The 9,058-nt window shown below is 42.0% G+C and overlaps 1 long non-coding RNA gene across 2 annotated transcripts in view; it reads left to right on the top strand.

The window, feature by feature from the left end:
• Positions 1–70: 70 nt before the first annotated feature.
• LOC308527942 overlaps positions 71–9,058 on the top strand; it is an 81,426-nt gene continuing 72,438 nt past the window's right edge. The window contains exons 1-2 of one of the 2 annotated variants that reach the window (XR_013996660.1): positions 71–301; positions 4,021–4,120. This is a non-coding gene — a long non-coding RNA (uncharacterized lncRNA). Of the gene's footprint in view, positions 449–4,020; positions 4,121–9,058 lie in introns of both variants that reach the window. The other variant, XR_013996661.1, reaches the window with a different exon arrangement.

The following is a 9,058-nucleotide window of genomic DNA, read 5'->3' as shown; positions in this document are numbered from 1 at the left end:
CGCCCCCCCCAGCTCCGCCCAACCGCCCTTCTCGTGCAGACGGTGGGTGGGCGCTACCCGCCGGGCCCCTGAGCTGAGGGGCGTGGCCGGCGGGGTGAGGCGTCCCCCGGGCCGGGGGTCGGGCCTAGGGGCATCCCCCGAAAGGCGGAAGCCGGGGCGAGGCTATCACAAAGCTTGCGGCCGGGTCTGAAGCTATTGGGGAGGGGGCTGACGGGATGGCCTGAGGAAAAGGTGCGAATAAGAAAAAGGCACTCTTCTGGGCCGACGAATGAGAGAAGAAAATGGCGCCTTCCCTGGACGGGTGGGTCCGAGTGGAGGGGAGGACGCGGAGGGGCACCCGGTGGGCAAAGCGAGGGCGCCGAGGCCACCCCTGGTCTGTAGGACCGAGGTTGTGAGGGGAAGGAACCGACGCGACCACCCTCCGGTCCTGGAAGTGAGCTCGAGTGAGGTGCGTGGCGTCCTGGGAGAGCACCTGCCGTCTGCCGGCGGCGTGCCCGGTGGTGGGTCCCGCGGGCAAGGCACAGCCCGGACGCCGTCCTCTCGGCGTTTATAGCCTGTGGACAAACGGGTTCATTTGTTGAACAAACTAACCGAGCCATTGCCCGCGGCGAAGAACGCGGTGCTGCGAACGAGGCACTTAGAGAACAGCAGTGGCACCTCCTGCAGTTAGGGGGCGAGGGGAGCCGGGGCAGGAGGTGGCATGGAGACCTGCCCTGCCCGGTGGGAAGGTGCCCGCCTTGGGGCGGGGACGCGCGGGGCGGGAGGCCGGAGAGGCTCTCCCAGGCCGGCGGGCAGCGGGTGCGCGTTATTCCCCAGCGCGGGCCGCCTGCGGGGCTGTGGCTGAAGCCTCACATGGGGAAACCAGGCTGTGTCTCATCCTCCCTGAGCCGTCCTAATGCCGGTTGTTCAAAGTGCCATGTGGATGTACCTCGCGAGGTGCGCTTTTAAAGACCTTTTAGTTTGAAATGAATATCGATTCACCGGACGTTGCAGAGAGATCCTGTGTGTTTCCCCACATGGTTCCCCCCCCCCCGCCCCCCCGCCCATAGTTACATCAAGTAGTTTACACGGAAGCCAGGAAACTGGCAGTGGCATAATGTGTATGGACAGTCCTACACCATCTTATCTCCTGCACCGACTTGTGTAATTACCACGGCAATCCAGGTGCACAGCTGTTCCATCGCCGCGGAGATCTCCCTTGTGAGGATTTCCTTCCTTCCTTCCTTCCTTCCTTCCTTCCTTCCTTCCTTCCTTCCTTCCTTCCTTCCTTCCTTCCTTCGTCCTTGTGGTCAGTTGCCAGAGACCAGTTCCAGCATGTCATAATTTCAAGAGTTTCATCAAAAGGTTGATGAAACTTGGGGACTCAACGGGGTTGAGTCACACATGTAGTCACCTGTTGGGAATGGCTGAAGGCATTTCCCCAAACCTGAATAGGAAACTGATTGTGGCTGCCAGACAGTTAAAGGGCATCTTAATCTACATGTTATTGCCTCCTGCTGGCCAAACACCTGAACAGCCTAGGCTAATTCCCCCAATCTGACAATGGACTCTGTACCAAACCCTGACCCTTTGAAGTGTATCTCACTGCCTCTCCTCAAGGCAATTTGTGTTGATAAAAAGCATGGGGTCCTGGGGACAAGGAGAACCTAAGACCTTAGACTTTAAGACCTTAGAACTAAGCTCCTTTAGCTAAGCTCCTCTGACCCCCAAATGCCTTTCGAAATTATATCTCGTCTCCGGACTCTTTATTAGTCACTGGACTCTTTAATCTACGCCCGGCCTTGTCCAGATTCCTGAACCCTTCTTGATGCTGGGACAAGAACCCCGGCAGTCAGTATTTGGCTGTATAATACCTAACCCGGCAGTCAGTATTTGGCTGTATAATTCCTAACCCCGGCAGTCAGTATGTGGCTGTTTAATTCCTAACACTTTGTGGAGTTTGGGTCATGTGAAACGGTGGACTCTCTGGTTTTAGCTCTGGAGCCCAGTGGCTGTCCAGGGGAAACGAGCACACACAATTGTGACAGGTGTCGAGAGCAGCTGATCGCCATTGCTCTGGGGTGCAGACCTGACTACTAGTATGTGATAAAAGCCTAATGCAGAGCTCCCCAGGTGACTTCCAGTCACTTCCTTAACTTTAGATACAAGTGCCTTTATATTCATGAGGGTGAAGTACAGCTTGTATCATCCCTTGGTTTATCAGCCTGCTGGATAAGATAAAGAGGGCAGTGTAGTGATTTAATTGCCTTTCTTTTCTAAATCATCCTTGAGAAAGTCTGCAGCTTCATTTTTTTTTTTTTCCCCATTTGCCATGGAAAAGCCCAGAGGCATGAACTTCCTGTTTATGCTGTGGTTCCCAAGAAAGAGAAGCAAACTGTAGTAGAGGAGAGCTTGGCTGCAAATTGCATATTGTGAAAAAAAGAAGTACTTAACTTTTATTTTTGCTGGAAAGGAAAATACTTCAAAATGAATTTCATGTTTGTATTCCTCCTACCTGCTACCTTGGCTCAGGCCTCTACGCAAGCCCGATAGCATCATTTCTGGAGAATTTGAAAAGAAGCCTCTCCCTTTGGGGCAAAGACTTTGGTAAACCTCTGTTGGCTCTAGTTTTAGATTGCATCAATGTGGGAGCTGATCCCAGGCTCAACACTGAAAAAAAGTTTTGACGTGATTTTTCAATTACTTTCAGAATGGATGAGAATTTCCAGATTTTGATTTCAAAATGCTGACTTCCACTTGCCCATGAAACTGGTGGATTCTGGCTTTCTCATGTATATTCTATATAAATGTATTTATTAAACATACTTTAAAAATAAATGTTAGCGTATCATCCTCTCCCTTGGGGGGGGAACTTCTAACCTTAAAATTTCTTCTTGTAATTATTAGAAGTTAGAATGAATTTTGAAAACTTTATGCTTTAGAAACAGAGCATAAAATTACAAATAATTTGAAGAGAGAATTACTTATAACCTCTACAGACCTAGTATAATTATGGTGATTTTTTCTTTAGCTGTTATTTAAAGGCTGTTTGCATATAAGTTAAAATCAGAGTACTTTATATATTCCATATTTCTTTTGTGTTTTATTTTGATGTCATTACCCTAGCATATTCAAGATACCAAATTAAATATTGATTGATGGTGATAGTGATGACATTAAGACATGGAAATCAATTTGAAAACAGACATGCACCATGAATCCATAATTGAGTAAGTCAGAAGGAAATTTAATTAGTCTTTTTTCCTGTGTCCACACAAGAAATGCTTTAATAAGAACAACAGGAAACCCTTTATTTTTTTTTTCTTTAAATTGTAAATCTAGGCTGTTCTTCTTCTTCTTCTTTTTTTACAGTAGCAACATTACAGTTATGAAGTAGCAATGAAAATAATTTTATGGTTGGGTTAGGCTGTTCTTAATATCTTTAGTGAAATCAGCTAACCAGATACTTTTGAGGGAACAGCAATACCAGCAAGTTACATCTGTGTATGGTATTTTCCCCAGGATGGGACTAATAATTTTGATCTGTTTCTCTATGTGGACTAATTTACATTTATTGTATTACAGCAGCTTTTTTGTCTTCTTAGTTGTTCCCATAAGGAAGTTACTCCAGGAATTGAATCATAACAGGAGTTTCACCAGAGGATTTTATAGATTTGGGCTGTGGTGGCAGATGAATTACACCACAGCACTTGGTCAGAGCCCAGGTTCTCAGGTGTTATGAAAACAAAAAAAGCATTACTGAAACATTGGTGGTATTTAATAGAGTCATCTAAGGGAAGAATTTTATTAATTTGCTTTATTTATTAGTTGACTCAGCAAGTATTTATTGAACACCTACTATATGTCAGGCATTGTTCTAGGTGCTTGAGATACAGAAATGAACAAAAAAGACAAAAATTCCTGCCCTCATGGAACTTATGTTCTACTATTCCTTTTCACATGTATTGGTTTGCTAGGGCTTATATATCAAAGTACCACAGACTGGATGGCCCAAACAATAGAAATTTATTTTTCTTACAGTTCTGGAGTTGAGAAGCCCAAGATCAAGCAAGGTTCAGCAGAGTTGGTTTCATGTAAGGGGCCCGAAGAAGGATCTATTCCCGGCCTCACTCGTTGACTTGTAAGTGGCTATCTTCTTGCTGTATCTCTTTATGTGTCCAAATGTCCTCTTATAAGGACACCAGTCATATTTGATTAGGGAACCACTCTAATGACCTCATTTAAACTTAAATACCTCTTTAAAGACCCTATCTCCAAATACAGTCACATTCTGAGGTACTAGGCTTTAGGACTTTAACTTATGAATTTTAGAGGGTATACAATCCAGCTTATAGTATCACATATGACTATGATGTATCCAAATCTTTGTCCTGCTTGTTTTCTCATATCTGCATCTCTGAGATATTCAAAGCCATTTATTCTTCCCTGACAGATGTGTACAGGTGACCTGAAATTCTGTGTGATTATTTTTCTAGACATGATTTTTTTGTAATATATACTGAAAGTAAGTTCTTGATTAGGGAAGATTACTCTCCTTGAATGTTGCTCCATCTAGTGTTTACCATATTCTACTATTTTTGTCAAAGTTATACAAATGAATAAAGGGGAAGTATGTTGGAGGAGGGATTCTCTATTCAACAGGTTATTATTCTCAGGGCACTAAAAAATATACTTTCCAACATTGTATGTGGAAGGATAGAGAGGCTCAGATTGAAAGAGAAATTTCAAAGATATTAGCTGACTAGTTGAGGGAACCAAGAGATCCTGGGTATTTCATGACAGGTAAGGAACTTGACCTCTTGCAGAAGTTGGTATTACGTGGATGGTTGAAGGGCAGTTTTCTAATCCACAAATAGGATATATCTCTTCATTTACTCAAGTCTTCTTTTATGTCTCTAAGTCCTCTGTGATATTTTTAATGATAAACACTGGAATTGAACTAAAGATAAATTAAAAAAGTTTATTCCTGATAGAATCCACATCCCCTGAAAAGTTAAAATGGTCTAAATATAAGATTTTAAAATTAGTACTGAACATAGGGGTGTGGTTACTAAAAGTCAAAACATATATAGGAATTAAAGAAATAATTTTTTTCCTTTCACTTTTACTTTTTTCTTTGAAATATAAAAGTGATGTTTTATCTCCTGTAAACATTGGTTTCTTGATAATACAAAAATATAAACTTTTTCTACTAGAAGAAAAGAAGTTTAAGAACTATTGCTGTGTTCAGTTCTATTTTTATTATTTATTAAGTAAATCTACATAGACTTAGAGGAAAAGAGTAAGACTATACACTAAATCATGTCTAGGAGTCTTTGCTATAATTTGCATTTTATAAAATTAAACTGATTTTATACAAATTTCCTCAAAAAGTAATAAAGTTAAATTATGATTAGCATTCAACAAAGTGATTGTAATTCAATATAGTGGAACTTGAGGCCCAATACATGAAATTCGTGCACTGCGTAGGGGTGGGGGGGAGGGGGTCCCTCAGACCCGCCTGCACCCTCTCACAGTCTGGGATCCCTTGGAGGATGTCTGACTGTCGGCTTAGGCCTGCTCCCCGCAGTCGGACATCCCTCTCACAGTACAGGACCCTTCGCTCCTTACTGCCCGCCTGCTTGCTGCTCCTTACCACTCAGCTTGCTGCTCCTCAGCCACCGCCACTGCGCTCACCAGCCGTGAGCTCAGCTTCTGGCTGAGCAACGCTCTTCCTGTGGGAGCACACTGACCACGAAGGGGCAGTTCCTGCATTGAGCGTCTGTCCCTGGTGGTCAGCGTGTATCATAGTAACTGGTCGTTCTGCCTTAACAGTCACTTAGGCTTTTATTATATAGGTTATTTTTTAAAATGTAAATGCTACCATGTTTATATAGACTGACAATACAGTATTTCATAAAAGTGTTTGATTGTGTCGGTGATTTTTTTTTTGCCCCCTAGAGTAAAGCTAATCAGTATATGCTCTGTATGTGGTTATTGAGTCATTTTTAGGTCTAATTTATTCAGGTGATGAAATCATCACAAAACTTTTCTGAGAATTCTAAACCTTCCCAAGTGACAGAAAGCTATGTTTTGCCTCAATAGTACCAGGAGGAATATTGGGTATGCACAATTTTGTGGCTGCAAGAAAGGTGATGGTATTCAGTGGAGTTTATGTTCAAAAGAAGCCTTCTCTCAGGTTCCTTCATGTAATTCTTAATTTAGGCGCAGATGGATTGCAGTGCTAACCAGAGAGCAAGGAGTGAAGTGTAGAAGCAAGAGCAAAAGATGATGTTTTTTTTTTTTTTTTGAAAATATATTTTATTGATTTTTCACAGAGAGGAAGGGAGAGAGATAGAGAGAGTTAGAAACATCGATGAGAAAGAAACATCGACCAGCTGCCTCCTGCACACCTCCTACTGGGGATGTGCCCGCAACCCAGGTACATGCCCTTGACCGGAATCAAACCCGGGACCTCTCAGTCCGCAGGCTGACGCTCTATCCACTGAGCCAAACCGGTTTCGGCAAGATGATGTTTTCTAAATCCTGAAGTGATGCTAGGCAGTTTGTAAATTGGTGCATTTTGTTCTTGACATCCTTTTATAACTTTTACCTACCTCTCGTCTACTTCATAGTGCTTGGTGCTTATTCCCCTGATCACCACATTGTCCCACATCTAAGCTTGTTTTTTCTCCTCAAAGTTCTTTTGCATAAAAATTACCTACCTTCCTCTCCTGGGTATCTCTGATATTTTTATAAAAAGGACCATCATTGAATTTATCCCCCCTATTGAGTATACAAATTATTAATAACCAACCTTTTAACATTTCCAAATATAATTGCTATTTTTAAGAAGAATGCCTATCTACACCTAATAAATTTAAATTTGAAAATTTCTTTCATTATAAGGATGTAAAAAGAAATTCAGGCAGTTCCTTTTACATGTCCAATTATTAAGTTTAACAAAAAACAAGGCAGGCTTGGACACCTCAGGAATCAGTTTGTGTCAGTTGGCCAGGCAAAGAACCTGACCTGACTGAAACTAGCCAAAGGCAACTAAAACTTGAATGGGTAGAGAGGGCAGTTAAAATATACACTATGGTTTCTTGACCAGTTGTGTAAATGATGAATATAGCCCTCTGTATATTTGCTCTCTTTCTCTTGTCCTCTCGTCTTTCACCTTTTTATATAATTTTTTTTTTGTTTAATCCTCACCTGAGTATTTTTTTTCTCCCATTGATTTTTAGAGAGTGGAAGGGAAGCAGGGAGGGAGGGAGAGAGACAGAAACATCCATGTGAGAGAGACATCAATTGGTTGCCTCATGCACGGGCCCGACTGGGGGCCAGGTATGGAACCTGCAACCCAGGTACATGCCCTTGACTGGGAATCGAACCCAAGACCCAAGTGTGTGGGCTGATGCTTTACCCATTGAGCTCTACTGGCCAGGGGTCACTTTTTTTTTAAGAAAAAAATTTTAGAGCAGTTTTAGGTTTACAATAAAATTGAGAGGAACGTACAAAGATTTCCCATGTACTCCCTGCCCACACGCATGGCTGAGCAACGCTCTTCTTGTGGGAGCACACTGACCACCAAGGGGCAGTTCCTGCATTGAGCGTCTGCTCCCTGGTGGTCAGCGCGTATCATAGCAACTGACTCCTCCATTACGACCATTCCCCACCAGAGTGGTATGTTTTTACTACAGACAAACCTACATGGACACATCGTAATCACCCAAAGGGTTCACTCTTGATGTAGTTCTGTGGGTTTGGACAAATACATAATAACATGTATCTATCATAATATCATACAAACTATTTCACTGCCCTAAAAGTCATCTGCCCCACGCATTCATCTCTGCCCCCTAACCCTGACTACAACTGATCTTTTTATTATCACCATAGTTTCACCTTTTCTAGAATTTAGTTGAAGTCATAAAGAGTGTATTCTTTTCTCATCTTTTGTTTTTCCTACAATTTTATGTGTGTATTGGTATTGATTTTGTTTTGCAATTAGTGACTAGGTTGCAATTTTTTCTTTATATGCATCATTATAATTTCTATTACTTTTTTAATAGATTATGCATCTATGTGGCTCAAACCCAAAACAATATAGAGCCTATATTGAGAATTCTCTATCCTGTCTCCGTCTACCTTGTTCTCCTTTGTCCTGCCCTTATTAGTAACCGCTATGATCAGTTTCTTGTGTGTCTTTTTTAATGCAAAAACACACATGTTCTTTCTTCTACTTCCTACATGAGAGATCACATACTATTTATACTATTCTATGCTTTGTTTTTTTTCAGTGAATAATTATTAGAGCATAGAGAATTTCCTTGTTCTTTTTTACAGCTCTGTTGATGTTCCAATGTTTATTTAACCAGTTCCCTATAGAGACTGACTTGGGTTTGTTTCTCATTTTTGGCTTTGAATAACCTGTACAACCCTCATTCTGTAGGTGTGTAGGTATATTTGTATAAACAGTTCCAGAAGTGGGAGAGTTGCAGAATATTGAACTAATATTACAATGCACATAGAGAGGGATTAGCTGTCATCTGTTTTGATAGTCAGGGACAACCGGGAAAATAGCAACTGCTTCTAGTGTTTGCAATAGAGAAAATGTAATTCAGGGAAGTGGTTACCAGGTGATAGAAGAACTGAGTGCTTATTGAGAAAGTAAAGCAACCCAGATATTAGTAACAGCAGAAGAGCCACTGCTTGTAACCTGGAAAGACAAAGATAAGAAGGCTGTGTTACTGAATCCCAGAGCTGGGGTCATCTGTTGGAGGCTAGGAATTCTAGTGGGAGCTATGGCCCCTAAGGAGTTAGTCACTACCAAAGAATTCCCTAGAATAGAGAGGGAGAGAAATATCCTGGTTTATTCCTTCCCTTCCTGGTTCTCCCACCTTTCAGAAAGCAGCTGATAGTGAGCCAGTTAATAGAGGTAATTCTATGGAGACAATAGAAAGATCAGTTAATATAGTACAGAGCAGAGCAATGAAAGGGCAAAGAATGGATTTGAGGAGATATGATATGTATCTATCATAATATCATAAAAACTATTTCACTGCCCTAAAAGTCA

This window comes from Myotis nattereri (assembly GCF_964212035.1).
Source record: "Myotis nattereri genome assembly, chromosome: 12".
Lineage (NCBI taxonomy): Eukaryota > Metazoa > Chordata > Mammalia > Chiroptera > Vespertilionidae > Myotis > Myotis nattereri.
Note: the sequence above shows the minus strand (reverse complement) of the source record. Positions and strands in the feature narration are given on the sequence as shown.